The sequence below is a fragment of the Suricata suricatta genome, chromosome 16, assembly GCF_006229205.1.
Source record: "Suricata suricatta isolate VVHF042 chromosome 16, meerkat_22Aug2017_6uvM2_HiC, whole genome shotgun sequence".
Lineage (NCBI taxonomy): Eukaryota > Metazoa > Chordata > Mammalia > Carnivora > Herpestidae > Suricata > Suricata suricatta.
The window spans coordinates 52581455-52588779 of record NC_043715.1 but is presented as its reverse complement, the minus strand read 5'-3'; the positions used below and the strand labels follow the sequence as shown (position 1 = coordinate 52588779).

The 7325-nt window shown below is 54.4% G+C and overlaps 1 protein-coding gene across 1 annotated transcript in view; it reads right to left on the bottom strand.

The window, feature by feature from the left end:
- IGLON5 (IgLON family member 5) overlaps positions 1–7325 on the bottom strand; it is a 30594-nt gene that overhangs the window by 14686 nt on the left and 8583 nt on the right. The gene's annotated exons all lie outside the window — the stretch shown is intronic.

Sequence of the window (7325 nt, the reverse complement as noted above, 5' to 3'; positions counted from 1 at the left end):
CCTCAGACCCAGGAGTCCTGTCCCCAACCCTTCCTCCTTCAGACGGAGGAGTTCAGTCCTTCAGCCCCTCCTCCCTTAGACTCAGGAACCTGGGCCCCCAGCCCCTCCTCCCTCAGATCCAGCAGTCCAGGCCTCCAGCCCCTCCTCCCTCAGACCCAGGAATTCAGGTCCCCAGCCCCCTCCTCCCTTGGACCCAGGACTCCAGGATCCTAGTTCCTCTTCTTGTGGGACACAGTTTAGCTTCTCCATCAACTTCCATGACTAACACTGCCTTCTGGGATGAAATCTCCTTTTTCTCTTCACTCCAGTCCTCATCCTCAGGATAACCGGGGGAATGCGGCAGGGCTGGGGACTTGATCATGGGATTGGGGAGGCGATGGTAACCCAGGGCTTAGGTGCAGAAAATCTAGACTCCCCATTCTTTCACTGAGTTGGCTGTGTGATCTTAGACGTGTTCCAACAACGTGTGGCTAGATCTTTCCTCCTGGTCCCACCATACACGCACCTACTAGGCACGGTCCTCCCCCCCTGGGCCCACCAGCCGAGGCCTCCTTGTCCCTGTCCCCCATGTGGGCCTCTGAAGCAAGGGAAGTCTCAGCCTACTCCCTGTCTGTGGCACTGGAGGCAGGAGTTTCTAAGTCACCCCACCAGGGCTGTTTTACCCCACAAGCCATCCTCCCTTCCTGCCCCCTCATCCAGTCTTTCTGCAAGAGTCACCTGCTTTGCCTCGAAAACGGTCTCTACTCTGTCCCCTCCTCCCTGCCCCTGTCCTCAGTCCTCTCCCCAGTCAGAGCTGCCACCATCCCCTCCCCTCTGACCACAGCAGTGCCCTGGTCTACCTCTGTCTCCACCTTCAGATCAACAACCACTCAGCACACAAACCAGCACTGATGGCCACTGCCCCGGCCTTGAACGTTCAGCTCCAGCTGCCCTGGCCCTCATTCTGTTCTTCAGGCCAAACTTGCTGTGGCCGCAGGACTTCGCATCGGCTGTTCCCTCTGCTGGAATGCTCTTCTCACCAGATTGGCATGAGCCTCTTTCTTATCAGATGTCACCTTTGAGAGGCCAGAGTCCTCCTCCTCCTAACTCCACAGCTCTCTTGTCTCTGTAGCTCTTATGATTCCTTTATTTCCTGTGTTCCCTTGTTTATTTCAGTCAGTCCTCTATGCCCGCCCCCTCCCCGATATCTTTGCTCCAGCCTCCATCTCCTGAGCGAAGCCCAGTGACGGACACATGGAAGGTACTCAGTAAATCGGTACCGCATGAATGAGGTGGAGGGGGCGAAGATCCACAGAGGGGAAGGGATCCCCCTGAGTTACCCGACCATGTGGTAGAGAGCTGGTGATGCATTGCAGATGGCTTGCACGGGTTCCAGAGAACTGATGATTAACGTTTTCAGTAATTCTGCAAACCAGATGTTAAACCGTGTTGGTTTCAAAGTGGCCACGAAGCAGGGGCGCCTGGGGGGCTCAGTGGGTTAAGCGTCCGACTTCAGCTCAGGTCATGATCCCACGGTTCACGGATTCGAGCCCCGCATCGGGCTCTGTGCTGACAGCTCAGAGCTTGCAGCCTGCTTCAGGTTCTGTGTCTCCCTCCCTCTCTCTCTGCCCTTCTCCCACTCGTGGTCTCTCTCTCAAAAATAAATAAACTTAAAAAAAAAACCAAAATGGCCACAAAAGGAGTATTTATACTAACGCCACAGAGCACAACTTTCTTTTTGGAGGGCCATTGCACCGAAATTGTCGTGGCCTTGGCAAAAGACATTTATTGCTCCCCTTGAATTCAGGACCGTCCAAGGAGCTCCCTCTTCCTGGATTGGCCCATGCCAGGCCTGGTGACAACATGAGAATTTACCGCATGAGGCATCTTTCCAAGCACTTTTTTAATATTATCGCCTTCAGGTTTCATGACATTCTTATAAGGTCTGTCTGGACTTTATTTCACAGATGAGGAGACAGAGACACAGAGAAGGAAGAAAAAAAATTTCCCAGAGCCTTAGACATGGCTGAAGATCTTTGTCATACCTGTATCTGGCAACGAACTGGTAGCCAGAATATATAAAGAGCCGCTACAAATCAACAAGAGACAACTCATTTTAAAAAATTGGCCGAAAGGGGGCTCCTGGGTGACTCAGTGAGTTAAGCATCTGACTCTTTTTTCTGCTCAGGTCATGATCTCATGGTTCTTGAGTCTGAGCCCCACGTTGGGTTCTGGGCTGGTGTTATGGAGCCTGCTTGGGATTCTTTCTCTCCATCTCTCAGCCCCTCCCCCTTTCTCTCTCTTTCCCTCTCTCTCTCAAAATAAATAAACATTTAAAAAATTGGCAAAAAGACTTGAACAAGCACTTCACACACACGTGCACGTGCAGGTGCGCGTGCACACACACACACACAAGAATATCTGACACTCACATTAAAAGGATATTGCACTCCTCCCAGACCTGACGGATAACCACACTTCTTGGCTATTGCTGCCATGTTCCAAAGCCATCCTTTGTTACCTGGAGCTGGAAACCTTTAAACATTCCCCCTTTGCAGTAAGCAGGCTGAGCTTTGTGAGTAGAGACCGGGGGGCCCTGCAGGAAGAAAGGGCTTCTGCTTGTTTTGATTTTTCTGTGGGCTTCTCCTTGCTCTTCTCCTGTGATCACCGGTGACGCTCATGGGATGCATTCAGTATTCAGTGGTGCTCACCTCTATCAGGTTTCAGGGCTGCCCATAGAGAGGGCATCTCATCAGGTTTCAACGCTATCCCAGTTGATGGCTTCCCAACGTGTCCTCGAAGCTGGCTTTTCAGCCGCACCCCTCTGGCCCTTGGGAGGGGTGCTCTCTGCTTGCCCAGCGCCTGCGGAGCAGCTCAGGTCTGGGCCAGCCGGCCAACTTCCCCCCGGCCAGGCGTCCACAGCCACGTCGCCTGCAGCGCGGGCTGACCTCCAGCCACGGCGGGGAAGGCCCTTTCCTTGTTCATTCCTTCCCCCCACATCTCCCCTGAGTCCCACGATATTCCTTTACCCCTGTAGAGGTTATTACCTGTTATAGTTAATAATTCCTTATATTAAAATTTCCCTGTTCAAAGTAAAAAAGAAAATGCTCGGTCGGACAACCTACTTTACGTTTCTGGGCCTTAGTTCTGTCATCGGAAAAAAAACCCTGAGGGTAAGACTAATTCCTGCTCCTGGACTTGGTTGAGACCCAAGGGAGCTTCCTGACACAGGAAGGGCAGGAGCCCAGCACCCGGCCCGGAGGGAGACCTCTAGTTGTTTCTGGGCTGCTGCTGTCTCCCCGGGTCTTCCCCAGCCGCCAGGGCTCCCCACGGCTGCTGTAACCAATTTCCAAAACCACGAAAGCTTAGGAGCACCCACGCTGTTCCCACCTGTTCCCCGGGTTGTGCGGACCAGCGGCCCCCAGGGCCAAAATCAAGATATCGACAGGACCATGCTCCCTCTGGAGGCTTCTGGGGCTTCGTGGGGGGAGAACCTGTTCCCTTCTGGTTGCCACCTGCATTCCTTGGCTTGTGGCTGAGCGGCTCCAAGCTCCGCCCTCATGTAAGGGGGCCTGTGATTCTATTTAGGGCCTCTTGGATCATCCAAGATAATCCCCTCAGGGGCCTTCATTCCATCACATCTGAAAAGGCCATGTCTCCTTCATGAAGTAGCATCCCTGGGTTGCAAGGATTAGGATCCTCTGGGGACCGTTACTCAGCCTCCCACTACATGCCCCCTCTTTCCTCCACTCCCCTCATCCCTGCCTGGGAGGCTGACCTCTACTGACCACATCAGCAGTCACCCCTGCTCTTTGACCTCAAGGTGGGTTTGGCCAGGGGGAGGCACAGGTGAACACCGGAGGGTGGCTGTCCTGCCTGCTGCTTCCTTGGTTCTAGCGGAGGAGGGAGGTGTGGGGAGTGGAGGGTGAGTGGGGAGGGATGGGGGTGTGGGGGCGGGCCTCTGCCGCAGCGATGGTTCTGAGCGAGGCCTCAGTGGCACATTTCCGCCCCTGGCTCTTCCCAGATGCGCACACAATCTGGAAGGAACCCTTTCCTTCTGTTGTTGGATGCTGGGAGTCCCAAACCTGCTCACACCTCTGTAGGCAGTATCTTTAGCAGGAGGTGTGTTTGGGTTGGGGGGGGCGCGCCTGGACGGCTCAGTCAAAGGTCTGACTCTTAGTTTCTGCTCAAGTCACCATCTCTAGGTTGTGGGATCCAACCCCGTGCCGGGTTCTGCGCTGATGGCGTGGAGCCTGCCTGGGATTGGCTCTCTTTGCCCCTCCCCTGCACTCTCTAAATAAATAAACAAATAAATAAACAAACTTTTAAAAAAAGGAAGTGTGTTTAGGAATCCTACTAACGTGGGGGGAGGGGGCGGTCTCCTTCCAGCCAGGACCCCACTGCCCCAGTGCTGGCCTGGGCTTTGTTATCACTCAGCGAACCTTGCCAGGTTCTAGGGGCTGCAGGGCGCTGAGCACCACCTGGCACTCAGCCCCTAGATGTCAGGAGCCCACCTCCCGCTGCACGTCCTGGTCAGGACAACCCAGACAGTTGCCCAGGAGGGGTGGCGTGGCTCTTGTGGAAAAACACCACTCTGGGGAGGGGGGGACACGGGCTCCCAGGGCAGCGGGTTGTCTCCAGGGAGTGGGATGAGGCAAGGGTCTTGGTTTTTTGTTTTGTTCCCCTTTTGCTCCTGCAAAACCTCTTTGAAAATAAGTAATTCATTAAAGCTCAAAGCCGGAAGTGAAAATAAGAGTGTGTGGTCTTGGAAGGGGCCCACGCCTTGTGTTTTTGGGTTTTCAAGGGGCTTTCCATTGGGTCCTGTGGGAACTGCAGCATCCTTCTGGAGAATTCTTTCTCTCTTTTTTTAGTTTATTTATTTTGAGAGAAAGAGAGCACATGTGGACAGCAGAGAGAGGGGGAGAGAAAGAATCCCAAGCAAGCTCCACACTGTCAGCACAGAGCCCAATGTGGGGCTTGAACCCATGAATCATGAGATCATGACCTGAGCTGAAATCAAGAGTCAGACTCTTAACCGACTGAGCCACCCAGGCGCCCCCGTTCTGGAGAATTCTTGCACTGGCTTTTTCCTCTCTGAAGACATGTCAGGCACTCAACCCCCAGGCCTTTGCTCATCTCTGTTCTCTGCCTGGACTCTCTTCTTCCAAGATCTTCACCTCCTCTGAGAGGCCTTCCATCGCCACCCTTGGCCAAGCAGGGACACCCACTGATCACCTCTTACCTGTCATGTGTCCTGTTTATTTATTCTTGTCCACTCACCTTGCTGAATCTTTCTCCCCCACCAGATTCTAAGTTCCCCAAGGGCAGGGACCATGGCTGTCTCATTCGGTACCATGTCCTCAGTCCCTTACACACAGCAGGCTCTCAATACATTAAAAAATTTTTTTGAAGTTTATTTTGAGAGAGAGCATGAGCAGAGGAGGGGCAGAGAGAAAGAGAGAGACAGGATCCTAACCAGGCTCTGTGCTGACAGCTCGAACTCAGGAACCGTGAGATCATGATGTGATCCGAAATCAAGAATCAGATGCTTAACCAAGTGAGCCACCCAGGTGCCCCCAATACGTTTTTTTTAAAGGATAAATAGCCCCTGGGGCTCCTGGGCGGCTCAACTGGTTAAGCATCCCTCTTGGTTTCAGTTCAGGTCATGATCTCTCAGTTCATGGGTTCGAGCCCTGTGTTGGACTCTGCGCTGACAGTGTGGAGCCTGCTTGGGATCTCTCTCTCTACCTCCCCTCTGCTCATGCTCTCTTTCTCTCAAAAGAAATACTTAAAACTTACAAAAAAGAATCACTCCTTACCTTCTTCACTGGCTTCCTCCCCACGAAAGGTCAGGTCTGATCGCCCGCTTTGTAATACACTTGGCTTCTTCTTGCCGCTGTCAGGGCCCCGGAACCGTGCTGGGTGTTGGTGACGGCGGCTGAGGACACTTACTGCCCCAGGCAAGGGGGGGCCGGGGTGTCCGGGCACCGGCTCCCGTGTCTCTACCTGTGTTAAGCAGGCCGGCTCTTTATCCCTCTGAGTCTCCTTGTCCCTCTCTCCAGCAGGGGGATACTAATGGCACCCGCCTCACAGCACTGGGGTGGGGATCAAATGGTGGCGTCAGTTTTCCGTGTGAACTTGGCCAGGGCCAGAGTTTCCCATCAGTCAAACCTCCACCTGGTGTTGCCTGGTATTTCGTATGTGTGACTGACATCTTTAGTCAGCTGAGATGATTCTCAGTAATCTGGGTGGGCTTGATTCGATCAGTTGAGAGGTCTTTAGAGCCGACTGGAGGGTTCCCAGGAGAAGAAATTAGGCCTGGGGACAACGGCTTCCGGTGCCGGGGAGCCTCCTGACGGCCTGCCTCCGGGCGTCAGACGTGCCTAGCCAGCTCCACAGGCACATACGCCAGTTCCTTGCCATAAATCTCTCTTTCTTTTTATGTTTATTTTTGAGAGAGAGAGAGAAAGTGAGAGAGGCAGAGAGAGAGAGGGAGACACAGAACTTGAAGCAGGCTCCAGGCTCTGAGCTGTCAGCACAGACCTGATGAGAGGCTCGAACCCACAAGCCGGGAGATCGTGGCCTGAGCTGAAGTCGGACGCTTAACTAACTGAGCCCCTCGGGTGCTCCACAATAAATCTCTTAATATGGATGGGCTACAATTGGGTCTGTCTCCTGGGCTGGACTTTGGTGGGTACAAACGGGAGGATCTTGATGGGCTCAGAATGGGACCTGACAAAGAGCCCAACAGAGGAGAGCTGCCAGCCGGTGCCCTCAGCATCACGCCGGGAACAGGTAGCCTCGAACACATTCCCCCCTCACCGTGATGCGGGATGTTATGCTCCCATTCCGCAGGTGAAGCTGGGGCTGGGGGGGGTCCCTCTGGCGCACTCAGGGCAGCCCTGGGGGCCTGGAGAGGCAGGGACAGGCAGGGAGGGGCAGCCCTGTCTACGGTGGCCATCCTCTGAACCTAGCAGGGGCCCGGCACACAAAGAGTTAACAGAGAATGGACCCCGGATGGGGAGGGCCTGTGAGATGGGTGGGGAGTCAGGACCTGCTCCCTGGCAGGTTCCTTCCCCAGCCTGGATCCCGCCTTTCTGTCTCCCAGGATCCTGCAGGAGAGGGCAGGGATTCCAGGATGGCTGGGAAGGACCCTCCCCTCTCTGAATGTCAGCTTCCCTGTGGGGAAAAGGGGGAGGGGGGCTAGCCTCTGTCTCATAAGGTTGAGGTTGCTCAACCTCTCTGGGCCTCAGTTTCCTCCTCTGTAAAAGGAACGCGATGTCCAGACGTGTTCCACAGGGTTGCTGAGTGTGGGAATGCAGGCTTGATGGGGGCTTGCTCCTCCC